At 43.8% G+C, this 27,796-nt stretch overlaps 1 protein-coding gene across 7 annotated transcripts in view; it reads left to right on the top strand.

Moving 5' to 3' along the window:
- sox5 (SRY-box transcription factor 5) overlaps positions 1–27,796 on the top strand; it is a 233,655-nt gene that overhangs the window by 64,254 nt on the left and 141,605 nt on the right. For 6 of the 7 annotated variants that reach the window (XM_041963553.1, XM_041963552.1, XM_041963551.1 and 3 more), the window contains exon 3: positions 22,647–22,721. The gene's annotated coding sequence lies outside the window, so the exon portion shown is untranslated. Of the gene's footprint in view, positions 1–11,105; positions 11,211–22,646; positions 22,722–27,796 lie in introns of those variants that run through there. The other variant, XM_041963548.1, reaches the window with a different exon arrangement.

The raw sequence follows: 27,796 nt of genomic DNA, 5'->3' as shown, positions 1-27,796 counted from the left end.
TATTGTGCTGTGTGGATGTATCACGGTCCTCTCCTCAAGGCCATTTCTCCTCCTTTATACATCTCTTTACTGTTTTGCATCTGGCCTCCTCTTTTAGGTTGCTCATCAAAACTCTTACCCCATTCCCCTCTCTGTATTCCTCTAATCATGATTTCCTCTCATTTCTCCGTTCACTTTAGACGGCCTGCTCTCCCGACTTGTTCGGTAATGATCCTCGCTCTCTGTGACGACTGGAATCCTTTTGTGCCGTCTGACACGTTTTATGTTTGAAAGGGAACAGAGGGCGTTTTTACAATGGCCTTTTATGCCCTGTGAGAAATATATGAGTCTTTTGGCGCAGCTAATGAAGGCGCTTTCATGTCCCCCACCAGTAGAAGTGTATAGAGATGGATTGTCTGGGGCCCACACAGGCCCCTGCGTAGCCCGAAGCACTTTGTGTCGGCCTCAGGTCTCTGAAAGAAAGAAGAAAAGAAAATAAGAGAAAAGAAAAGAACAATCTCCAGCTTTTCTGTTCACTAGTTTCCGCTCCCACTCTGACGCTGGGACAGGAGAGCAAGCGAGGTGAACCCACGCTGACAGGCTACGCTCCGCCCCGGCGCTCTCGCCGCTTCACCAGCACGACCATCATCATTATCAAGGTGACCATTCCTCCCCCCTTGTTTCAAAGGCAGTCATTATGGCTCCTAAGAACAGAGGCAGGGCCAAGACGGAGGACAGGGGAGGAAGAAGATAAGCGTAGACAGAAAATAAGGAGGGGCGGACAGATGGGAAAAGAGAGGAGAGGAAGAAGAGAAGGAGGTGGAAGAGGAGGAAGGGGTGTGATGAGGAATTATGATGAGGAGACGTGAGATTGGGGAAGGGAGAGAAAGAGAGAGGACGTGTGAGAATAAGTGAAATAATTATGGAGGCCACTTCACCAAGGGCATATTGTACTGTGCAGAAAGTAGCTTCAAGTACACACACACACACACACACACACACTTTGTACAGATGCGCTCTCATCAGCCAGTTTCAGCTCTTGTCAGCTCTTGGGTGAGGGCAACGTTAGCTCGTGAGGGTCTCGCCACGCTGCTGGGGGTCATGGGATATGAAGTGTCATCATGGATGTAATTGTCTCGTAAATATCAGATAAGTTGGCAGACAAATGTTTGTCAGGAGCAGCCTCCTACACACATGCACACCAACCACAACATCTACCGCCTCAGCCTACACCGTATCGCCTTCACTTTGTTTTCAGTGCCCTCACTTGCATGTTCGCCCTAAACGCCACTGAGGTTAACATGTGTAAAGACGTGTTTGATTGAGTGTGTGCATGAAGTAGCCTCGCCTACACAAAATACATGTACATATCTCTTCGAGTATGCATCCCTTTCCCCTCTCTGTGTGTGTGCGTGTGTGTGTGTGCGCGTCTGCTGCGCAGGCGAGCACAGGGACAGATATCTTCGCCGACAGCGGGGAACAGAATTATTCCGAGCATTTAACATCTAAGGCCACAGAACAAGGCGCGTGAGTAATACAAGGGCCGTGAGTTCAATGGTAATACAAGAAGAGGGATTTTATTTTCTTTCTTCAAGAGTACAAGAGGGAGCGGGGTAAATAATTCATTTCCTTTGGCTCAGGGCACGTCCTATTGTCACCGCCTAACAAGCACAAGGACAGGCGGCCGGCGGGCCTCTTATTACTTGTGAACGGCAGAGAGAGGAATGGAGACGGAGTGAGAGGGAGAGGGGAGGCATGGTAATGCGCTCTTTGATCCTCCCTCGTTAGCCCTTGGTGAGCTTCCTCTGCTCACCGCCGCCCAGAGAGATGGTCAGATCGCGCTCCTGGCTCTGTCAGGTGTGTGTGTGTGTGTGTATTTGTGTGCGCGCTCATGCGTTTGTGTGTGCGCCCGAAAGGCGAAAGGACAGTAAAGACACTTCCTCTCTCTAATGCAGCCCAGGTGGAGGTGCTTGCTCTGAGGGGCCAAGAACTCAAATGCGTACAGAAACAAACACACACACACACACACACACACACACACACACACACACACACACACACACACACACACACACACACGAGTATGAATGAACGCTCAAGTTATGCAAGAATGCAAATGCTAACTCGCGTATGGTTGAAGTATGTGAAAATGCACATGCATTATTTATGCTGTTACAGCCCACACTAAGCTGGCTAAATCTGAAAAGACATTTTATGTGTGAAAACAGCAGAGGTTTTCAGGTCAATTCGTAAAGATCTTCATCCACACTGAAATGCCACAACAACATGAAATAAATCTAAATCTTTTCTTCTTCGTCCAGCATCTGTAATGAGCGGGACAGACACAGCCTAGCCACTCCACTTTTTTTCCCCCTCTGGTTCTGTCCCTTCCTGCTTTTAATGATCATGTTAACAGTATTTTAATACAATCAAAGTCACATTTCATTGAATTATCGGTTTCTGTTGTCAGATGAATGAACATGCATATGATACTGATCTGATCATGGCTTTTGGATGCCACCTTTTAACCGGGCTAAAAGTAATTCCTTTGCTGCTGCACTGAGATGTTGATTAGCTTAAATCACAATTTAATGACAGAACAACTATAAACAGACAACGGCCGTTTCTGTGTGATCGACCGTACTGACATTTAGAAAGAATGATCATGCAGGGGGTTAGAGGCGACAAAAGATTGTTAGATGAAAGCACAGCCACAAAGCACCTGTTACCACATCTAAATGAGCTGCAAACTGGTTTTTGATCACATGTAAAACATGAAAAAACATCGCCTAAACAACTCTCCATTGTAAATGTGGCTGCTGAAGAACAGATGCTCCCATTTTGAAACGTTTCCACTGGATTAAAACCGAACTGGACTGAGCTGGTGCAGCCAGTGTGATGCAGTGACCACAAGGTCACAGAACCTGCAAATGTTCACCTTCTAGAGGCTGGAAGCTGTACGTGGCTGGCATTTTTGATTAAAAAGTGACTGCAAGTCTTTTAAAATTAAAATTCATCGCATGACTCGCCAATGCAACATGCCTCATTACCGTGATACACAAACATCAGCGATCAGTGATGGACTGATCTTTTTTAGCTCTACTGACACACAGCCTCTGACTAGGCGTGCGCCATCTTTCATCCGCTACGTTTTCCAAAAGCTCAGTTTTCCATGTCCGAACAGAAATTGGTGTCAGGTGTTTCTGATTCATCCACTCTCTTTTCTGGTGTGAAAGACATCAGTAGTGTGGATGGGCAATCAGTAGCTTTTTCTATTTATTTATAAGCTGTGCTGTGTGTGTGTGTGTGTGTGTGTGTGTGTGTGTGTGTGTGTGTGTGTGTGTGTGTGTGTGTGTGTGTGTGTGTGTGTGTGTGTGTGTGTGTGTGTGGTAATAGCAGTCCGCCTTATCTGTGGATCTTTTTCACTTATATAACTGGTCATTGTATTTTGCCTCCCTGCCTCTCTCTCTTTCTCTCTCTCTCTCTCTTTCTGTCATTGTTTTTTTTTTTGAGGGTGGGGGGGATGAGAAACAGGAGGAGGTCCAGGCCTGCAAGGGGACAAGGTCCAGGCTAATGGCAGGAAGTCTTTAAAGTTTGCAGCCGCCGCATTTCATCTAGGCACAGAGGAGGCCCCCTGGCCACAGACCCCTGCTTTGATCCTCTCTCTCTCTCCCAGTCTGTCTCTCTGTTGGCCTCTCTCTCTGTCTCTCACCCCAGCTACAAGGCAGAGCTGCTGGTTAATTAACAGTTCTCTTAATACGCACACCTAGTAAAGCCGTGTGCAGTACAGACACGTGTACATATGAACGCACACAAACACAAACAAACACACATGTAGCGGAGTGCACATGGACTTGGACACACACGCAGTAGCACAGCTAACAAGGCAGCTCAGACACAAAGTGTGTGTACTCACAATAGCCAGCAGACACGAACGCACAGGCCGCGCCTCCCCTGTCAGTCTCACTCTAACCAATTGAACTTATCTTTATCTAACTCTGGCACAAATCGTCTCCTTGGCAATTTAGTCAATGTGATACCAATCTGCTCAATTAGATATGTACCGCAGGTGGATTTTATTTGATTTCATGTACTGCTGCAGTCAAGTTAAGTGAAATTGTGTCTCATTCTTTTGAAATCTCTGTGCCAAAGCATGTGTCTGTGTGTCAGAACAAAACGACTTGTGAATTCCACCTTTTACTTCTCTCAGCAGCTGATATTTAAGGCCAAACAATGGTAACCACTATTCAGACCAATGTCTTGACAATACAAAAGTAATTCCTACAACATCAACTGCTAAAAGACTGAAAACAGGATATCAATTATTTTCATAATGACTTATTTTGACCACACCGTGGTACGATTTAAGAACAGCTGTCTTAGCCGTTCTTAAACTTACCACGGTACACAAACAGAGCAATTGGCTCAGATTCACCTTCACAGATGTAGCAGTGTGTGAAAAGAATTAGAAATAACTACGCTCAGCTTAGCACAATTAGTTTTATGAATTCATAAATTCACAAAAGGTCGAGCACTGTACTTGGCTGCTGGCCTAATGCCAATGGCTGACGCAAACCAATGGCAACATCACCCGTTAGGCCACTAAAATTCAACCTATAGGTAGAAATAAATCAGGCATTATGAGCAAGCAAGTACTTTTTTTTTTGCAAGTCCTGCATTCATTATTAGGTATTACAACCAGATTAGACACCCCAGACAGAGAAAACGGTGCATTGCCAGTGTCATTGCCAGCTGTCCCCTTCTCAAGATCAAGTTCGGAACACCCGCATCAAGTTCAGACATTAAACTTTTAGCCATGGTGCTTTTGTCCAGATGAAATATCTCAACAGCCATAAGATGGACTGCCATGAAATTTTGTACAGACATTCACCTCTCCTTAAGGAGTAATTGTAATGGCTTTGGTGATCCCTTTTAACTTTTTATTTAACGCCGTCATCAGGTCAGAATTTTTGATCTGGGTTTTATGACCAAACCTGCAAAACTAATGACATTCCCATCAGCCTCATCTGTACTTCGTGTTTAGTGTTAATTATCCTTTGCTCACATGCTAACACACCACACTAAAATGGGTATGAAGGTAAATATTATACCTGCTGAATATGTGTGTGAGAGCATTGTCATTGTGAGCATGTTGCCACGCTGATGGTAGCATTTAGCTCAAAGCAGCTGTGTCACAGAGCTGCTGGCATGGCTGTGAACTCTTAGTCTTGTTAATTGGTAGCCTGTGGATTTGATCTGTTTTTGAAGTAAACAGCTTCTGAAGTCTCTGGATAGAACTGTATGGACTGTAAGACTGTAAGACTGATTTGAGTCCCCTGCATGACGTCTCAAAGCTTGGCGATATTATGGATCAATAACAGACTTATTGGAATGGCATGAAGATTTTGAATTGTATGTAGTGTTTGTAAGGCCAGTGAGAATCTTCAGTTCAAGGGTTGGAGTAAACCGTAGGGTAATCAAAGGTCTGATGTCATCAAGTATCTTAAACTTGGGGCTTGGGGTTCTCAAAGTTATTACTCAAAGGTCACTTTGGGGCACTACATAATGTGTAGCCTATTCATAACACATGGTATGGCAGGGGTCCTCAACTGCATTTGTTCAAGGGCCAGATTTGTTTTGTGGGGCCAGACTTTAAAAATAAATGTATTTAGGCCTAATTAGCCTATTATTGCTTAGTAATTTCACTTTCTTACAAAATTAATCAGATTTTATTTTATTTCTCTATGGCAGTGTGAACAGACACATAAAAACACGAAAAATCCATAATGATAACTAGATACTGAACGAGAAAAGACCTCAGTGCTCTATACAAAACCCACAGTTTAACTACCAATGAATGAGTCCTCACCTCAACAAAAATAACTCCTCTTCAGGATCCCAGGAAGCAGACAGAAATTCAGTTTTTGACTCAGAACAACAGTTTACAACAATTCTCTGTTACTATCTGTTATGCAGGTAAACTATGAAATTTGGAGTTTTTGGCTCGTTGCCAGGGGTTTGAAGGCTGATAGACAGTCACTGTCAGGACGGAGTGGACCTCTTTCACTGATTAGATGCACACATTTTCTGAATTCATGAATATCCTGCAGGCCGGATGGGAATGTGGCGGACAGGATGTGACCCGCCAGTTGACCATATGGGCCCGGTCCGGATCGACCTGCCCGGCCTTTGAGAAGGCCTACTGTAGGCGACCATACAAGAGCTGCCCTCATGCAAGCAGGCTTTTGACACTGTTGTGAGTTAACCAAAACAGAGAGGGTCCAAAAATGTGTGCATCATGTCAAGTAGAGGGGTGTTGATTTTTCAGAAATTGTACCAAATTGTGATGCAATTAAACAGCCATCAGTAGCCATTTCTATCAGCATTCTTCATCTAACAACTCTTTAATATCTCATTCAATAAAAGCCAGCACTCTCAGCCAGTCGGAGAGCTACATTTGATCTAAGAGAGGGCGCTGCAGCTGACCCTGTCGCCTCTTCTCTCCTCTCTCACACTGTGTGTGTGCCTCTGTGAGTGCGTGTATGTGTGCGTGTGTGTCATACTTGTGGAGAGGTATTAGCCTAATGGCAGTTGCATTCAGACACTTTTATTAGCTTTTCACGCGCCTCTGCTGGGCTCCAGCCACTGTTTCAGAGCCACTTGCTTTACCACGATAGTCACGCACACACACAGACACACACACACACACACACACGCACACAGTCTCTCTGTTGCTCTACCTCTGTCAAGCACACACACCGACCAACACACATACACTCGCACACAGTCACAGGTCTCTAAGTGAGACAGGGCCCTGGGTAATTTGTTGTAGTGGAGCGGAGTGGCACTAAAAGCCTGCTGGGTAATTGAGAGGCTAGGGGACGGAGTGAAGCCGACTGCCCTCTGTGTTTGTGTGCGTGTGTGTGTATGTGTCTGTGTGTGTGTGTGTGTGTGTGTGTAAGCGAAGGCCCCTGCTCTCTCTCATTATGCTGTGGCTCCTGCCTGCCTGTCATTGTCTGGACGCAGCGCCCACAGAAAGCAACAGTAATGTGCAGTGACACACGGCGTGTGTGTTTGTCTGACTTCATGCATGCGTGTGTGTGTGTGTGTGTGTGTGTGTGTGTGTGTGTGTGTGTGTGTGTTCACAATGTGCAATGACACATCATGTCTTCTGAAACACAACAGTATCCTCACCCTGCCTTCCTGTCTCCTACACATGTGCACAAATGTAAACACACGCACAAATACACACACTTATCATTCCACTAGCTGTATCTAGTCTGAAGTCCATGGCAAACACAGATCTTGACCATCCTGTCTCCCCTCCCTCATCTCATTCCCCCTCCCCTCTGCTCCCCTAACCCTGTGTCTTTTATGCCACCCATCCTGACTAGACACAGACTGTGTATACATGTCCACATGTGTGACCACTAATGGCACCCTACCGAGGGGGAATGGTTTTCAGTGGGAATTCTCTTGCGTTGCTTTTGATGGCTCTGCAAATCTTCATGTGGTTTATTTTGGGTGAGAGCTTTAGTGAAGACATCCAGTGAAAGTTTTGGGAAAGGTTATTGTTAAATTGTCAACTAAAATAAATTACATAAAGTACTTTCCAGCTGTGCATACCTTTTTGTAATTTGGGTGACCCAACCATTTAAGATACATAGGATTATGGCTGAGGAGCATTGGGCTCTCGTGGAATCACCACTTGTATCACAGGTTTGTTGTTCATCCATACTCCTCTTTCAACCTCTCTCCTCATCTGCCTTTGATGTTCTGCAGGAGATCAATTCAGTGTCTCCTGAAATCAATATCTGTCGCTCACAATTTCTTCAAGCAGGTCTTTTGTTATCCATGCATGCGATGCTTGGCTGGTTTGAATGCAAGCCGCCGTGGTAGCAGGCATCTGGCCTGCTGAAGTGCCCTCAAGCAAGACAAGCAGGATTATACTGTAATGGTGCAGATGTTTTGTTCAAGATGTTCAAATTTACTGTTAATTTCTGTCTTCACTTAGGAGTTCAGCAATCTGCACATGTTGTCTACTTAAAGGCATTTCTGCTTTGCCTAACAAAGGACATCATTCTTTCTTCCAAGCCAATAAAAGTTTGAGTATCCATTGACAAGCCCAGTGGTAAAGTGGTAGGGTTTTTTTTTTTCACCATTAGCTTTGAGCTTAATTAAGTAGCTTGACCAATATTCAATCGAAGTCCAAGCATGCCCTGACAGCTATCTGATTCTGTGGTACCAGACAGATCTGACAGATCTTTTATTCCCAGGCCAAAATTTTGTTTTTGTAGCTTTTGAACTTCAGCCAACCAGACGTCTGAGATGTTTTACACAATAAGTACTTATTAGTATGTACAGGGGAGCTTTGGACAATGTGTCCTGTTTTCTGTCACAGACATGCACAGAAGAAAAAAACATATTTACATGCCATCTGCTTTAAAGAGTTGAAAAATAAGAAGTAAGAAATTAACAACAAATAAACCAGGAAGAGAATTACTCCAAAATAAGATCTGTAAATTTCCTTCTGTGCATTTTTATGTTTGTGTGTGATGCTGTTGCTATTGTGATGGACGATGTGCTCATCGCCACTAGCAGTGACAGGCTCAAACGTGCAGCAAAATGTGGACGCATCCACCTATTTGCTTGTCCTTGCAAGCATATTAACATTCATATAGAGGAAATATTTTTAGGCTTTTCTCCCTCACCGTACCGCTTGAAGTGTTTTTCCACTTCTCTATTAGCTTCACCCGTGTGATGCCAACAGCTCACTTTCAGTGTCTTTCCTCTCTCTCCTCCATCTTTCTGTGCTGTTCCTCTCCTCTTTTCCCTCTAATTGATGCTGACATCAAATCAATAATTTCACTTTTTTGTGTCCCTTTGTCTGTTTGCGGTTTTTTGCTCAGATGGCATCGGTGGGGCGAGGGAAAACTATGAACACTGATGGCGTGTCCCGTGTTTCTAACAGAGGGAGGAAGAAGAGTGAGGGAAAACATGAGGAAATGAAAATAGGAAGACTGTCCCAGTGTCTTAAATGTAACGTATGGCTTCCGTACGAGGCAAACAAAAACACACACTTCAACGGGCCTTCATTCAGACACAAGTGCGCGAAGGCCTTTATAGTTTATAGTTTATACGTGTGTGTGTTTGCGTATCAAGGTTGGCTCAGTGCTCTCGACCATGCCTCGTCCTTTCATGTTTTCATGTAGTGTTCTGCTGCAATGTGATCAGCTAAAGCATGTTAGGGAAGCCATGTCAGAGCAGAGGGCCGGAAAAGAGGCTTTTCCCTTCCTTACACCAAGTCTGTCACTCTCGCTCTCACTTCCAGTGCGATTCGCTGAATTTGTAAGATTGCACGTCAGAATCTGGGAAATGTCATTCACAGTATTTGATTCATAAATGGAATTGTTCTCTAAAATACAAAGTTGCTTTTTGATGATGCTCTTACCTGGAGGAATTTATAAGTCCCATGATACACCATGCAGCCCCAACTAAGAAGGTTAAACGAGATTTGTCATATTCAAGGGAGCCAGTTTTGCTTGGTAAGCCGGTTCATAGAAAAATATGAAAATTATTCAGGCTTTTAGGGCGTTGTTTTTCTTAAAAAATAAACAAAAACCAAAAAATGCCTGAACTCCCATATATTACTCTGAGTTTTGCCTAACTGGATCGTTGTACATCCAGGAAAACTTCAAGATGTCCTTTTTCAGACGATAACACAACCATGACTGTAGCCCTCACAGATCCATAGTTATATAAGCTGATATAATACTTTTCGGCTTGTGATTTAGTCGGTGCACTGATCAGATTTTTTCTCTCCCAAAACAGATTCCGATTCCCCAGCTCAGAGGTTTGCTGACAAAATTCCCAATCCAATACCAGCGTTTCCTCCTTTTCCAAAATCTAATATCCGTAAAGCCTCGCTGTGTGGCGTGGTGGAAAGTGTCATCTTATTTCCTGTGAGAAACCTCTCTATAGAAGATGATGCGACAAACTCCTCTTTGTATTATTAAATAATGAATAAGAAGAGGTTCACGGAGCGATCAGGTGTACAACGCGAACCAAGTTTCAGCTGAAAGGACACAGCTTATACACCAGAGTTCGATATAAGAGGTCTGACCCTGAACAGGATTTTTTTTATCCTGTCTCGTATGAATGCTACTTCCAGTTTGTCATACCACCAAGCGTTCGGGAGGAAACTTCGTCCAAGGTTGAATGATATGAAAGCAGAAGGAGGTTGCCTCCTCCGATATGAACCACTTGGTCAAATTCAACAGGAATGCACAATAGATAACCCACAAAGTTCATGCTGAAATAATCAGGATCATCTTTCTGAGAGGTACCATGAGGCCAGGGGTGGATGTGCTACTAAAAACTGAGTTGGCAGCCTGAGGTGACTTAACACTGAATTTTATAATGACGCTGATGAAGAAACTGTTTTATTAGGGATCAGCTGCACCTGGGCGATAACCAATTTGCTTAATAAGGTCAGTATTGAGGCCGATAAAGATGCTGAACACACACTAAAGCGGGGTGGGTGTCTAGAGATCATTCCACAGACTTCACCCGGCTCCATTTTTTGAGCCTCCACTGACCAATCAGATCAGTGCTGTCACCATCATCACCCTCTTTCATCTTCAGACAGAAGAAGCGTCTCCCCTTTGATTAACGCTCTTTTCTTTACATGGACCAAGGATGAGCGTTCACGGTCACATTACTGGAAAACTGTTAATACAACAAACGGCAACAGCACTGTGGCAGTGTCTGCTCAGTTTGCCAGAGAATGGGGAAGTTTGTTGACAAGACACGGAGTAGCTACTGTCTCAAACACACACAACCACAAATGTGTGAATGCGGGCCGGCACACGAGGCCACGCACATACAAGCACATAAATACGCATTGAGAAGCGCGCTGCGGCCACACAGAAAAGGAAGCGGGTGTGTAAAACGAGCCTAATAAATTTATAGAGGCAAAATCACACAGTTTATCAGTTTGTCCGTGGGAGCTTCTTCTTTGCCACAATTACGCTGTATGTTCCTGAACACATTTCTCCATCAGAACCGTATTTGTTTGCAGGAGACGAATAGAAACAGGCAGCGGCGTGACATTGAAGCAGTGCAGAGGAAAGTGAACGCTTGGGGGTCATGGCGGTGGATGGCCGTATGGATTTTCCTTTCAGCTCCAGTGACCTGAGTTCAGTTCCCAGCTTATGACACATTTTTACACTGTGAGTAACCTTTTCATTGTAAGCACGTGTTTTCTTCTCTTTTCTCACTACAGCTCACACCATGCTCCAACCATTGCCAAAACATCTCGATTATCTAGCCTCATAAACATAAATCCACATCACCTGATGATTATTTTTTTTCAGTTTCATGCACATCTAAATCCTATTAATCAAAAAGGCAAAAAGGTTATTTTAGCCCGAGCTTGTTGTTATAGCTACTGCCCTTTTTCTTCTTTTGAATCGGCCAAGAAGAATGTTGTTCTTTCAACTCGTTGAATGGAGTTGTAGCTGAAGACATGGTTCCAGGCCTTGGTTCAGTGCCTATAGCTGTCTTGTATAAGTTCATGAAGACACAGTTGTGAACATGACAGGATGTATACACTTTTTAAAAAAAAAAAAAAAAAAAAAAGCTGACCTTTAGCGTGACCATCAACACACAGTCAAGGCTCGGGGGTGAGGGTCAGGCATTTCTTAATTATTGTTCGAGTCTCTGCATGAATTCTCTGAATGCTGAATGTCCTGCGAGCCCATCCAGATTGTGTGCACAGACAATTTCTCTCTGAAGGTCATGTTGTGGGAGTCTTCCGTCGGGTCACCTTAATGTTTATGTAGATTCAGACAAATGCCGTTGTGTCCAGAATATGTTCTTTGCACTAGTTTCTCAACGCGAGGCTCGTGGTCTCCAGTCGGAGATGGAGAAAAGAAAAAACATATGGAGGAACCGATGTTCCAGTGCAGATGTTTGTGAGATTTCTTTTATCACTTTGCTTAAGAGGAATTGGAGCAGGATGTATGCAGAGTTTTTGACAGCGCCTCAGAAGATGTGACATGTCCAAACACCTTTAAAATATCATTTTGTTCATGAAGAAGCAGATCAGTGTCAACTCTTGCATGAGCTAAAGGCTGCAAAATGGCAGAAACTGAAATGGTATAGACTTTTGTGATGAAATAGTGGAAATCTCTCTTGATTACCTCTAGCTAACAATTTGAACCATTTAGCCATTACTTACCTTTTCCTCCATTCATGTGTTACAGTGCTTTTTGCTAACTGTTTTAACTATCCATGACATTAAGCTAATTGTTTCAACCATTTTTTTAGGTTAACTGTTTAGACTTCTGAGTTTGCTTCCAAACTAGTTTTCGTGTCGCTTTATTGAATTAGTTAAGGTAGAGCTGTGAAGTTGTGTTGATTGGAAGTTCCTCGTAAAGGTCAGCCTGCTAGTTTGACAACACACACCTGAACTTAAGGGAGCAATAACAGTGATGAAATGTGATGTGACTTGATTGATCATGCAGAACTCTCCATGTGGAAACGGGGAAAGCTGAGAGCCAAACCAGCCAAATGACCAGCAGCTGGCTCACCCTCACTGGTTTGCTCAAGGACACTTGGAAGGGGTGAACAGCAGCACATGTCAACATGTTGTCCATGAAAAAGGTCCTTTTGCTGCAGATGCGTAAGCAGCGCCACTGGTCAAACACAAGGCTTAGACTTTTCTTCCTTTCTCTATTAACCGTTTATCTGGTTCCACAGAGGAGAAACAGCTGAATAAATGTCAGGAGCAAACCTACTGTAGGCCAGCAGATGATTATCAGCTCGAACAAAGACAAGTCTTGCAGGTGTCATTGACTACAAACAAAACAAGAATACATGGCACATATACCTATGTTGAGGCTCAAGTTTTAAGCAAAGTTACTCTAAGTTCTAAACTTTGAAAGGTTATTTACAGTTGCTTCACTTCCCATAGAGTCATCAAGTGGAAATCCGTACAGCGCAACCCTAACCCTAACCCATGCTGTGGTTGCACAACGTAATATCCAAAAATCCCATCAACAGGATTTTAGCACTCTGCCTAGCTTCTACAGTTATAACGTGCTACCCGCTGTGACATCATAACGCAGCAGGAAGAACGTCATTTGTCTTCAGGACAGTGAATTCGGTTTGAAGTTAAAGTGTCCTGGTTATTAATGTTTTCAATCTGGTGTATTCCAGGTCAAAACTTACTGTCACTTACAGATATTGCCGCTGCGATGGCTTACACATCGTGAAATAAAACTCAACACAACAAAAGATAACACCCACAATGCAAGAAAAAAGTCCAACAAGGCAACACATAGTCCTTGATTAAGATCTAATGTGATTTCACACTACTTGGTTTGGCACAGAGATTTAATTTACTGCTGCCGGACTTAGAGCAATATCTGCACTGACTTGGGGGCACAGAGGCGGAAAAGGGGAGGAGAGGGTGGGAGGAGGAACAGGGTGGGTGTGTTTGGGGTTGGGGAGGGGGGGGGGCTGTTATGTTGAGGTCAGATTGGGGGTGGTGGTGGTGGTAGATGGTTGGAGCTGAGGGGAGTCCTGTCAACAATGGTATCTGCACAAGTGTTTGGGCCTGTGTTTATGCTGTCGTTCTGTTTGGAGAAATTAGTCATGTCCCGTTCTGGAGACTGGGAAGCAACGAGACAGAGAGAGAGAGAGAGAAGTATACTCGTGTGTGACTCGTGTGTGTGAGTGTGTGTGTGTGTGTGTTTTTGAGCGCTCTATTTGAGCTTAGCATGTCTGCCTCCCTGGACTGAGAAGATGAAGAGATTCAGTTTCTCTGCCTTTTCATGTGATGTCGGGTTCAGGGATACTCACATACATTTATGTAAGCAAACACACACATACCTAAAGGTACAGTATTTAATGCACACCCACCCACACACACACACACACACACACACACACACACACACACACCCACACACACACACACACTAACCTTGTACTCGCAAGCTAGACAGCAGCCAGTGGGAATTCTCTGTCTGGTGAAATCAATAAAAATGTACACTGTCACCGACACATGGGACAAGACTATAGCGTGTGTGTGCATGTACAGTATTTGCGTGTGTGTGTGTGTGTGTGTGTGTGCCACTGGTTGATCCAGGGAAAATGGCTTTTGTTGAGTCCCCTGTGCTATGTAACATTACAGAGTAATTACAGAGTGTGTGCTTTGTTTAGGGGATGTCTAATTATGCTGTTTGGGTTGTGCAGGGCCCTGGGGTGTCACCGTGTGTGTGTGTGTGTGCATGCGTGTGTGTAGCTGGTGAGAAGACACTAATTGTGGAGGCGGTGTTAATGGTACAACAACTGTCAGAGGGAGAAAGAGAGAAAGGTGGAGTGAGAGAAGAGAGAAAAACAAGCCTGAGTGTTTCACTTTGGTCTTTTCTCCTAATCTTTTATTACCTCTGTCCATCAGGATGCTACCTACAATATCACCTAATGCCACATCTCTGCCATTATCAAAACTCCCCTTTTATACATGGCTTCTGAAACATTATTGGCTTTATCTTGCCGCTAACTAAAGAGCTTTTTTTTGTCAAAAAAGTTCCATGTTTACTTCTTCAAGCATGGCTGCACTGTCACAGATAGAGATTCAACGCTCCCACCAGACTTGGCATTCGCCTCACAAGACTATCAGCGACATAAAGAAAGACACTGAAATCATGAATGGCATCTTTTTACCTAAATACGGGGCTGTGCGTTGTCCGCAAGCATTTCACGGAGGGCAAGTCATATGTTATGACATTGCGAGCAACTTTTGACATTTGCAAGTTGTCATGCAAATAGAGATGTTCAAATTTCCATCTTCTTGTGTACATCATAGTTAGTATGTAGCTTGAACAATGTGGGAACCTAGGTGAAGGCAGTGAAGAATAGGTCATCTAGGAGAAATGAATTAAGGGGAGAAAAATGCCATTGAGAGGTGCAAACACTAACACTAACTGGATGTGTTGAGTGGACATAAGAAATAGAGGTGGAACAGCTACTGCCTTTGTGACACTTATTGATCTTGTGTTCCAGGACAGAGTTTTTTTTGTTAATACATGGAAGCAATATAATAGCTTTAATGCGGAGCAGTCATTTAGTATCACCTGCCCACGTTAGGCCAGATTTGAACAGGCTGGTACGCAAACCAAAACTTCATCATGAAGTGGACTAAGCAGACAAGACACTGCTGTAGATTTTTGGTTTGAGAGCCTGAGAGAACAGGACATAATGGCAGTATGTTTGTCAAGTGAGTTTGCTTCTGTAATATGTTTGTGTGTTTGTTTCAAGGTCTCTACAAGGTCTCACAGCTGTGTATCTGGTGTTCCTATTGACATCCCTCAGAAATGCAATCTAGCCATTCTCTCTCACAAAGACACAACAGAAAAGGTCTCATTCTTCCGTGTTTATATAATTCTAATTACCAGGGTTGATTTAGACTTGGCAAAGAAAAGTAGTGATGTCGTATTTCAAAAGGAACCCTTGGTTTGAATAGCTATTGGCCAGCTCTGAGAAGGGGTCAAGGTACTGAGATGCGTCCTTGTCCATACAACAAACAACACAATACCCCGATGTCACATGCATAATTGCTAAGCACATTTGGTCCAGTAAGTTGTGGTTCATGATGACATCTTTGGACCCAATGGTTCATTGTCTGTATAATATGAGACCAACCTTCATTTCATATAATGCGGTCCAGGCCATTAAATTTCCCATGGAATATAATGAAGTGCATTTTTATTATTGTTAACATTATCATTTACAGAATGCAGCATTACAGCCATAATCCATTTATATGAATGCAAGAATAAATTAAATTGCTGCAGGGATGTTGTTGTTGAATTGAGGATAGAATAGTCTATAGTCAAACTTATTTTACTGTTGATGCTTTAGTATTAGACTATACTCAACTCTTCTACTGCAACAGAAACTTGAAGAGATGATCCTCAGTGACATCTTTTCCCATTGACCTTAAGCTTGTTCAGCCTAAGTACATATGCATATGTGCCTACTTGCAGCCAAGCTGTATATTTTACATCCTTACGTGGAGTCTATGAACTGTGTGTGTGTGCGTGTGTGTGTGTGCGTGCGTGTGTGTGCGTGCGTGTGTGGTGTATTCAGTCATATTGTGGGGACATAAATCTGTTTACACAGTCTCATTGTGGGGACTCGCCTTCCTTCTGGAGACACAATGCAATTACGGAAATGATCACGTTTCAGGGTGAAGACTTGGGTTAAGCTTAGGGTTAGGCAAGCAGTGGTTATGGTTATGACTGGGGTCCAGGAAATGAATGTAAGCCATTGCAGGGTCCCCAAAAGTGATGGAAACACAACTCTGTGTGTGTTCGCGCACATGGGGGAATACAGAGAAGGACGCTATTGATTTGACAAACACGATTGGACTTTAACATTGTGACTATCACAGATGCTACAACTGCTGCTCTCTCTCTCTCTCTCTCTCTCTCTCTCTCTGTCACACACACACACACACACACACACCGTATGTACAATATATTGGTCTTTCCTTCCTGGTCCTAGTCTTTTTAAGATTACAAACCTTTAAAGGGTCAATGCACGGTCAAAGATACGGTAGTTTTATTTCAGTGGTATCCAGCTATTCCTTGTGATTGATTAGCATCTTGACCAGGGTGCACTCCTCAACCTTAACCCTGGAGATGGATCAGATCTTTTTTTAGTGCTAAAAGAATTGAAAAATCACAGTAGGTCAACAGTAATATGTCCAAAAAAAAGTCTCGTGGTCATCCACAGGCCAGGCTGTGAACAGTTTTGGAAAGTGCTCCCTACTGAAAGAATAGTCCCTGGACAACTGTAGACAGCATGATGGGCAATCTGCATGGCTAGATGAAAATAGTGGTAAATGGAAAATATGTTTTTTTGTGATTCAAGTGAAGACCCTTTAAAAGCTGTCATTCACTGAAGAATCTTTGCCTGAGCACAATTAAAAGTGGCCTCATCAATGTTTTTCTAAGGCACCAGAACCAGAATATGCTACCATATGAAGTACTTTCATAATAGGAATTTATTGATGTGTGCTTGTTCGCCAGTAGTCTCTTCTCCAGTGTAGTGAACTGCAGGCGGATACAATAGCAATGCAAGGTTACAGGCCAAGACCTCCCAACCCGTCTCAATTGTATCCTGTCTATAATCCAATCAAGTCACTCACATTTCACCCAGTCAGAAGCTTTCAGTTGGCCTGCGATGGAGGTCACTGGCTGTGTTTGTGTGTTTGTGCATTAACTTATTTTCATTTTCAGTCTGCTCATGTCCCTGTTTCTGTCTTCTGTGATGCTTTGTATTCACAAATTCCACTATGAGCGTGTGCGTGCATGTGCGTGCATGTGTGTCCATCCTTTCTCTCTCTGAGGTTTATTAGTTGTGTGTGACAGTGTCTTTGCAGATTGCATGCAGATGGTAAGAATTAGTCAGATAAATGCATTTATACTTAGTAACCAGTTTATAAGGTACCTGCACAATCTAATGCAATCCAGTCCTTTAATAGACTCCGATCCTCTTAGCATTCGTGTTCGCATTGGGAACATACCTTTGATTTAAAGGCATGTTTTTGCTAATGATCCTAACTGTATTGGCTCTGTATCTTCTATTTCTTGCTGTCCTCTCTGCATCTGTTTTTGTCTGACTCCGTCTCAGAGATGATCAGCATGTCCACAGCCTTTGGCGGGTGGGTCTTGTGGTCCCTCCCCTCTCCGGCCACTCTGTTAGCGGTCTTTATCTCCGCAACAATCAGGCTTTATCCCTGGATACTCCTGGTCCCACGGAAGCCCTGGGAGCAGCAGCCCAGCGCTCCCATCCAAACCAAACCAGACATATTTCCTGACATATGTTCACTTGTGTAACCCACTCAACCCCAGCACACACAAACATGCCCACACAGACAGGGGAGAGATTGTGGCGCCAAATAACACAACAGGCAATCAAAATCTAAAGTTAAATGTGAGCAGATTATGTTAGAATTGTCTTTCTGCTTGTTTTCACAGTTTGCAAAAAAGATTAGAACTTTTGTGGAGTGTCTGCTATAAAATCACTGCAAACACGAGTCTGTATCTTTGGAGTCTTTTCATTGTCTTGACATTTTTAATGCTTGGCATTGCTGATATAAGGCTCACAATACACGACTTTACAGTTTGATTTTGTTTTGAAAAGACAATGCTACTGCACGGTACAGGGATGTCATACCCGATAGCAAATATGGGAGTATGTGATCAGCAACGCAAAATGACAGCAAGAAAAAAGAGACAGCAATCGTTACAGAAAATAAGAAATTTCCACCCAAAAAAGAAAACACCCATCAAAAAGGCATCCTTTGTTACAACTGAATACAATGTGAATGAACAGCCACACCAGAGTACAAAAGCTGAACTGTGTTAGCATCAGTATCAGAAATTGCAGAACATGATGTGGTGTTTGATCACAAGAAGCCTTTGGCACTGGGAGATGCTGTGCACAGAGAGGAAAACTGAGAGCATTGATTTCATTGTAGAGGAGCAAGGAGTGTGTGTGATTTGGCAAATGTGTGTGCGTGAACCGTCTGGAACATAAAACTATAGAGGCCCATTCAGACCTTCCTTTCTCTCTCCTTCCATCAGGAGATAGCAGGGACATTGAACTGCGGCAACAAAAGCAGATTTCCATCAGACAGAGTTTGTGAGAGAGAAGGGCATTGTGTTGAAAGGGGCTTAATGGAAGCTCAGCTTAGAGCTTTATTCACACAAACTGTACTCTCGGGTCGGGGGAAACACATATGTGTATACACACACACACACACACACACACACACACACACACACACACACACACAGAGGACGCACACTCACTTTTCCCATATACCCAACACTCCTTGTTCCTTTTATGCTAAAATTGTTGCTCTCATTTGTTTTAATAATGTATTAATAAACAATATAGGGTAGTTTGTGACCAGATAGGTACCAGCCATGGTGCTCTGGAGCAAGGCACTCATAGCATGTTACATTACTGACCTGAATTAGCCAACGAAGAAAGATAAAAATTAAAAGTTTACTGTTTTTAAAGGGATGTTCTTCACTGTGCAGTTATTCTACATCCATATGTTTTTGTAATATTGAGGCCAACACCTCTGTGATAATATATTGAAAAGTAGGGCATTGTGTGCCTCCCAGATTACATTCTGAATTTGACTCAGGCAAGCATTTTATCTGCCTCTGCTGTAAGTGAAGGTTTGCGTAAGTTTTGCTACGTTAGGCAAAGATCAAAGGAAAATGGAGGCAAACCACAGTCTCCGGGGTCAAAGTCACAAGCTTTGTATGAATCGCTCCACCCCAACCTCCTCTTTACGGGCTTACACCAGAAGTTACGGGAGAAAACAACCAAATCAATTCATTTTAATGGGATCAATTCCCACCATCCTCTCAAAGGGTTCTCACCAGCATTTACTGGAGAAACGAACCAGATCGATTCATTTCAATGGAATCAGTGCAACCAGTTGGCCATAAAGGCAACTTAGTTTGTGCTGTTAAGAATTTATCTTGCAACTGTTAACCATCTTTACAGTGCTAAAGGATATGAGAGTCCAGAATAGAGTAAGCCATCACTATCCAGAAGTACTTGTTATACATCAACGGATACAAATAGACAATGTTATGTCATTTTTCTCTCGAGAATACTCCAAGACGCAGATGTAGAATTCACTCCTCCCAAGTGTAACTACATCAGTAAGTGATCTGTGTGGAAACAACCTGTACACGACTTGCCCAGTCTTTCCCCTGTGACAACGGCAGCTTTAGTTATAACACTGAAGTATACTGCAATAAGCCCTCCTTTTCCCTGTCTCATGAAAGCATCAGGAAAATGCAGCTATCAAACGAAGAGGGGAAGAGAGAAAGTAAATGGGGCCAAAGGCCAGTTATCTGCACCAGTAAGAAAAACAAACCAATCCAAAACCTAAACATTGGTAATATACACCTACCAGACATAGGATCATACCTGTCAACATTGGGATTTGAAAATAAGGGACATTTTCCAGCATCCCGCTCTGGGCCGTCCAACCAATCTTACCAATGTCCAGCACTTAGTTTATTTATGTATTACTCAAAGGATATGCACGCACCTCTTACACATTATGACCCAGTCATGATTTTGAGGGAGGCTACTGGCAAGCGAGACGATCGGTCGGAGACGATGATAATGAAAATGGGCGGCAGAGATGGTAGAAATGCAGCCATTGGCGGAGCAGGTTCCTGCGCCTCTTGGGTGCGCTTATGCTTGGCAGATTGGTCATGCTGGCTCATCGCTTTTCTCTCAGTGTGATGCACTAAAATCTGTGTGGCATATTTTAGAAAAAGCATGACTCTGACCGACGTTGCACCTCATGAAGTACGGGTAAGCCTCCTCCCATTTGGTGAGAAACTTTTTGGCAGGTACTCTTCTTCTTCTTCTGATTCTTCTTTTATTGACGGGTGCCGTTTGAGTGAATGATTTGTTGTCACAAGATGTGACAGCTAGTTTTCTACATACTGCCATTAGTCTCCCATGTTTAGACAAGTTCAAAACATGGGAGACTAATGGTAGAATATATGAAGAGGAGGACAGTGGGAGAGAAGGGTAAAATACAGGAAAATCCATGTGAAAACAGGAGGGTTGACAGGTCTGGATGTATTAAGAGTTGCACTTTTGGGATGAACTTTCCTGTTTTTTCCCCTCTTATAACACACTCATCATGTTTCTCAGTGAAACAAAGTGTTCTACATCTGTACCCTGCCTTCCCTGTCTTAAATACCTCCTTTTCTCTCTTCCTCAGATCAGGCTTGTCCTCTTCTGTATTACATGTAAACTAGGGATGAGCGAGCAGGCCTCCCATGGATTAACCACCGACTGACTCCAAAAGTTGCAGTCAGACTTCCTTATTATGAGACGCGTAAAATCTTCACAACAGCACACACACACACACACACACACACACACACACACACACGAGTCCCAAGGTTTTCCGAACTAAGTGTTTACGACCGGCACTGTAGCGTTGTCCCTAAATCACATCGTCCAATATTCCCCCGGAAAAGACTACACAACGGTTGCTCCCAAATCTGATTGGTGTTATTTGTAAGTCAGCCTAAATCTCAGAGAAGCTACACACACAAATGGAACAGGGCTTACTAATCCATTTGTAAGGCAATAGGCAGGCAAACAGGCAGGGGAGAGCTTGCCAAGTGTTGTAATCACAACTAAAGATGATGAGCCCACTCCCTTCCTCTACACTCTACAGTACCGTGTGTGTCTGCGTGCGCGCGTGCGTGCATGCGTGTGTGTGTTTTTGTGTGCGTTTGCATGTTTGTCCTACATCGCCTCCTTTACAAAACTGTGACAAGTGAGAGAGAAAATGAATCGGTATCAAGTGGATAATCTACAAAAGTACACTAGGAGCTTTTCCACCTTATGCAAGTCCCCCGCTCATTCACTGGCAGATACCACGCAATCTCTCCGAGAACAACAACAAGCCGGCGATATGAGTTTTGAAAAGGCAGTAATTGTAAGCAGGTTGGGGAATAAATTAGAATGATGACAAAATACAGAGATAAATCCAGCTTAAGAGAGATGTACGCCACTGTTTATTTGATTTCAGCTTTTCTCTCTATCCTGCTCTTTCTCCCTCCCTCATTCCTGATCTTTTTTAGTGGGGTGGAAAAATGGATTTTTGTCAGCGATTTGGCCCTGAAATAGCTTATTGTCTAAGGCAGCCACTGTGCGGGTACAACGTCAACATCACATGTGTGTGCGAACACACTCGCCTGTTTCCATGGGGAGTAATGGCCGTGGAAGTGTGTATTGGCTCTGCTGGCACAATACGCCACTGTGCTCATTGGTTTAGACTAGTGTGTGTGTTTACAGTGTGTGTGTATGTACTTCTATAGTCCCTCTTGTTGATATTTATAGATGGAAGAATTCTGGTATGAAGGGGGTGAGGGTGGGAGGAATGTAGGAAGCAGTGGGGGTGGGTAGGGGAGAGGAAAAGGAGGAGGAATGAAGGGATGAAGAGAGGAGAGGATCTGTAAGTAGAATGAGTTAATCTGCCCTCAGCTTTTTCATTCTTTCACTCCCTCTCACTTTTTGTGTCTTGATGTGCCCGATTATCTCCTTTCAATCTCTCTTACCTCAAGATTTCATGCACCGAAGCGTTTGCACACTCTGTGACACACAGCGCACCTTACAACACACACTCAGATTTCCAAGGTATGTAGGGTCTACAGCTGCATGTATTCTAATTTAACCTGCCTGCAAAAGTTAGATCAAAATGTTTAAAAGCAGCTAAAGATCAGAATGGTTTCCTGAAAAATAAACATATACATCCAGTACACCCTAAATTTGAGGGTAGAATTGTTTGACATAAAAATCTAAGATAAAGAGTTATAGAAAATTGAACCAAGAAAAACATTTATCACGCTTTTTAGAGCTGTCTCGCCTTTTCGCTCTGTATTTCTCTTTTTAACTCTCTTCATCCTTCTCTACTCCTGTTAAACTTACTCTTTCTAGCCGCACAGTAATGCACATTTGGCTATCTGCATTCAAATGACACAAATATTACTATTTATTAGCGGTCTTTTGTTCTGCTTTGTGCTCAGGAGTGAGGGGGCTCAGTGGACGGAGGAGCTGATTACGTCGCATTGTTCTCTTCAGGTTGCTGCATCCAGTAACTGGTAAGTGCTCCAACTTATCTCCTACTGTCCTGTCACTGTCTGCGTTACATACACAGACGGTTCCATCTTCAGCTTGGATAGAATGACAAAATAAAACATGACGCAAGACCTCTGGCTCCACTGCCCTCACTTTTAATGTTATTAATGGGATGATTGCTTCTTTCCTGTTACAGTAGCAAATCACCTTCTCTGAGGCAGCTAAACCTTGTAATGCTTTTTTTCTGGAAGGATATTTTTTTACTTTTTGTGCAGTGACGCCAGTGCTGTGGACCAGAGACAATGCAATGCAGAATGAGAAAAGCTGCATGCTGCAAAGCCTTCTGTCAGCCACAATCAAGTAATGTTGACAAAATGACTCGTGGAACGTACCAACCACAACAAATTGATAATACAGACAGCACAATTAAAGAGCATGGATAGATTTTTGTGCATTCAGACATATTGAATCTTTCCGAGCTTGCACGTAGTTTACTAGTAGCCAGACTGGTATATTTTGACTTCTGCAGTCACATGTTTCTTTCTTGGGAAGTTTGGCTGCTCATTTAAAAACTTTGCTAAGAAATGAATTTGACTGGTGGGTTTCTGTAAATGTTGCGGCGCATCAGTGAAAAACTCTCTCGTGGCGTGCTCGGCAGTGATGACAGAAAGCGGTGGACAAGTGCTTTGCGGAGAACGAAGCCTGGAGTCAGAGGAGGGCGGCAGTAGCAAACCCAGATACAAGACAAATGACCGTGAAATAGAGGCGCAGCTGACACCGCCTGCCTGCTCTTTGTGTGTGTGTTTGTGTCGGAGTCCAGACAGTGCATGTCAAGGCAGTGTCATGATCACAGATTGCGGCCTCATCACTGCTCTGCTGAAGAGATTTAACTGGCACTGGTAACGCTGACCACAGCCTGAGAGTGTGTGTGTGTGTGAGAGTGAGTGAATGCATGTTTGTGTGTGAGATATTGTGTTTGTGTATGGATGTATGAGTCTTTGTCGCAACCCTGTCAGACCAGCCGTGACTCTGCCCACTGCGTGTGTGTGTCAACCAGGGGTGACCTTTTTCTGTGTGTGTGTGTGTGTGTTGCGCTGCGGGCAGGGAAAGTCCCTGTCCTCACTGTGCCAGCGAGTTGGAGGGGACACCCCGTTCATTTGCGTTTGGGTGAGTTTGTTTCGTCGTGGGAGTTCCCCATCAGAGGGAGAAGGGCTGCTCTTCTGCACCAGTTTCGTCACATTCTTATAATGTCTGTGAATTCACTGTTTGAGTGTTCTGCTTCCGTGTTTGTTAAGCTGCAACTGATGTCATCACTTGTTATCATTCCATGAATCAACAAAGCTCAATCACCAGAAGCTTTCACTTTTCTAAAATTTTGTTCCTATTGGCTCTGATTTGTGGATGAGAGTGGGATTGGAAAATTAGATGATGTTAGCATGTAATACCAATAGCAGTAAATTGCCAATCCCAATAAAAACATAACATACAAATTGTAACATACAAGATGTTCCTATAGTCATGATCTTAGTCATGCTAACTGTGATCATAAGGAAGTTTAGCCGTTAATTCAGTCAGCTGCACCTCATAGATGCGTGGATTACAGGCTCAGCATGGTCCCTGCTGCACACTGTGGGTGTGTGCACACTGTCGGCAGTGTGCGTATATGCTTATTCAGACCACGTGCAGGAGCTGCTCTCTGACACTGTTTCGGGAGCTGTGGACAAATCTAAAGCAAGCACTCACTGTAGAAGAGGAAAACACCGCAAGTCCTTCAAATTAAACAACAAAATATGTCGTTTGTCATCAAGAACGACACGCAGAAGTGTTTGCCGATCTGACACCCCCATCGCAAGGACAGCATCATTTTTCTGTGCCCTCCAAAACCATCACACATCTCTAAATCCATTTTATAATGTGACAACACTGGGTCAGGTACTACTTAATTTTACTTTCCTTGTTTGGTTTCTCCTCCTCTTTTCCTGTTGAGTCTGTTTGTATTTCAGGTGTGTCAGCCAGGTGAAGGTGTGTGTGTTTTTGTGTGTTTGCAGGGTGGAAGTTAGGATGTGTTATGTTTTTCTTGTTCTTTTTTTCACTCTATTTATTCATCTGTCTTTGCTCTCTATATTTGTACTCTTAAGTTGTACTGTACTGTATTATTTTTATTATCAGTGTTACCATCATTATTACTTTTTTGTCACTTGCTGCTGTTACATGTTGGTTATCTGATTGCCGGCGTGTTTTTGAAGGAGGCGGAAGAGGAAGCGATAGGGTCGAGGGTGCCACAAACCAGTGAGCCACCCATCCACGAGGAGCCGTGCAGTTGGCAGAAATCAATAGCTTTGATTGTGTTTGCAGCATGAAGAGAATTCGTCCTGTCAGGTTCATCATGGTGTTTCAGTGAGGAAGAGCACTTCTGTGGTAAAAGTTAATCCAGTTTGCTGTGGAGTTATTTCGATTAGTGCCCACTCACTGCACTCATAACCTAAGCAATTGCCTATTGAGCCTTGACAGAATAAAATGAGCAAAGCAAAAAGAGCATTAATAGAATTGTAACGCAAAGTAATAAACACAAATTGGAGATTTTATTGCATCTTCCTGCTTCAGTCTGCTGCTGAGTTTTTTGGATTTGCACCATTGAACCCAAAGCCTTGCTCTACTGTAAGTCATTTTCTTAACCTTACGAGATGCTCCGTGAACAGCCAAACATCGAGTAGAGAATCTCCCTGCAGTGCGTATGCTGTTCTCCATTCTTGGTGGTTAATTAGCTCAGTTCCATATCTTGCTGTGTGTTTCTTATGCCGAACAGATCCCCTGTCCTCTCTCTCCCAGCCCTGTCCAGAGCTGTAAGAGAGCTAATTGGCAGCTCGCTTGCCTGCCGCGGCGGTGATCATGCAAATGTATTGGTGCTTACCAATAGCCGGGCCCATCAAAACATTACGTCGGCCATTACCCAGAGCTGGGGCCGGTCTAACGAACATATGCTCCCCCCCCACACCCGACAACCTCCCCCCAATTCCTAAACTCTTATTTATGTGTTTAATTTAATGTGCGAGGGAAGAATTTCCGAAATTAAATTTGGTTTTCGTTGGTGCCTCCAGAGAGTGGCTGCGTTATAATAACATGGTAATTTTTTACACGTCTTTATGAGAAATGAGAAAATTAATTCTTTCTGACAAGCTGTAATTATTGGGCTTGGAACAGTTGCAGCTGAACAGTTTGGGCTGTGGTAGCCTGGCAGTGAGCTGAAAGAGGGAGAGAGAGAGGATGAGGGGGGTATGTGGAGGGTGGATGTTACTTGTACAGCCAGAATCATATACACTCACAAAGGAGGGAGAGGAATGGGAGGTGAATTGCAATAATGATAGACAAGGGGAGAGGGGAGGACAAGAGGTGGAGGAGAAAAAGACCTGAGGTGTGAGGAGGAGACGAGGTTTGACTAGAGAAGTGGAAAGAGAGGCAATTGTAGGAGAGAGAGGAGGAGAAAAAGAGGTGGTGGGAGGTGAGGGAGAGGATAAGAGGGGGGTGGAGGAGGAGAAGAATTGGAGAGAGAAAGGAAGAGTGCAAGGGTATAAAGGAAATGAGAGGAGAGAAGAAGGGGTGGAGGACATAAAACCAGGTGAAGAAAGAGACTGAAAGAAGAAGACTGGATGATAAGAGGAGGAGACACACATGGAGGTGGAGGCCATGAGGTATAAGGCAACAGGGTTTGATGACATCAAAGGAAGGAGGGTGGAGGAGTAGAAGACGGAGAAAGGTGTGGGAGAAGAGCTTGAACATAGGAGGAGGGAAAAAAGAGGATCGAAAGAGAGTGGCGGGGATGGAGGGCTAGATGAGAGGAAAGAGGTGAGTGGAGAACAGAAGAGTAGAGCGGTGGTGGTGGGTAGTGGGGTAGATGGAGGTGGAGAAAAACACTAAGGAAAGGAGGAGCTGAGGAGAGGGGGAAGAAGGCTGGTGGAAAAGAGAAGAGAGACGAAGGGTGGGGGACGTGAGGCGTGAGGAGTAGACAGGAGGTAGCAGGAAAGGAGAGATTGATTGCAGAGGACAGGACGAAGAGATGAGAAGGGTGGAGATTATGGGCTAGATTAGAGGAAGGAGGACAGAATTGTGGAGAAGATGGGAGGTGAGGGAGGCTAGTGGACGTTGGCGTTAGGAGACAAAGCTAGGGTAGAGGAAAGGAGACAAGGGGAGAGCAAAGGTGTAATGAGGAGTCATGCCTCAGTGTGTTACATCAGGCAGGAGTCCCTGTCTTCTTGTCTGATGTCATCAGAGGAGGCTCCTCCACCTACACCAGCAGCTCCTCCTGTGTCAAGGTTAAAGCACATTAATATTCACAGTCTGGAGCCAGCCTGGCCTCGCTCCAGGCCTCCTTGGGCTCCCTCTTTCTCTCTCTCTCTCTCTCACACACACACACCGTCCAAGCACCAGCATCTGCTCACACTTACAGAGCTTCTTCCTCTTTGCTCCATCAAGCACAGGCATGCGTTCACACACACACGCACGCACGCACTGCTTCCTCTTCTTTGCCCCATCATGTGCTGAATATGGAGCATGATATTGATATTATGCGGCCATATTGTCGTTTCTCCACAGTTATTCACTTAGACTGCAGTAAAAGCGCTCTTACAGTTGTTGGGTGACTCATTTAACGACCCACTTCTGGTGTGTGCGTGTGTGTGTGTGTGTGTGTGTGTGTGTGTGTGTGTACAGCCAAGTGGCCATTTGTGTTCAAAGCCTTAAAAGGAGAACCAGTGTTTCTCTTCGCCCTTGCATGTGCGTGTGTGTGAGTCTGTGAAAGTGTTTGTGTGCACTGGGGCTTGGAGGTCATGATGATAAAAGATGGTTTTGTACAAAGCATAGGCCAAGATGCACAGATGTCACGCTGTGTGTTTCAAATATGAGTTTAAGCAAAAAAAAAAAAAAAACTTCACACAATAGTTTCTCTTTTAAATCTTGAGAAATTTTAATTCAGCTATGTATGTGCGGACATATTGGAAAGGCTATATTTGTTATAAAGCAACCATGTGATAGCAGGGCTGTGAATGTGATGTGTTTGTGTGTGTGTGTGTGCGTGTGTGTGTGTGTGCTCTTCCAGAAACCC

This window comes from Chelmon rostratus, chromosome 22 (genome assembly GCF_017976325.1).
Source record: "Chelmon rostratus isolate fCheRos1 chromosome 22, fCheRos1.pri, whole genome shotgun sequence".
NCBI lineage: Eukaryota > Metazoa > Chordata > Actinopteri > Chaetodontiformes > Chaetodontidae > Chelmon > Chelmon rostratus.
This window is presented reverse-complemented; position numbering and strand designations above follow the sequence as displayed.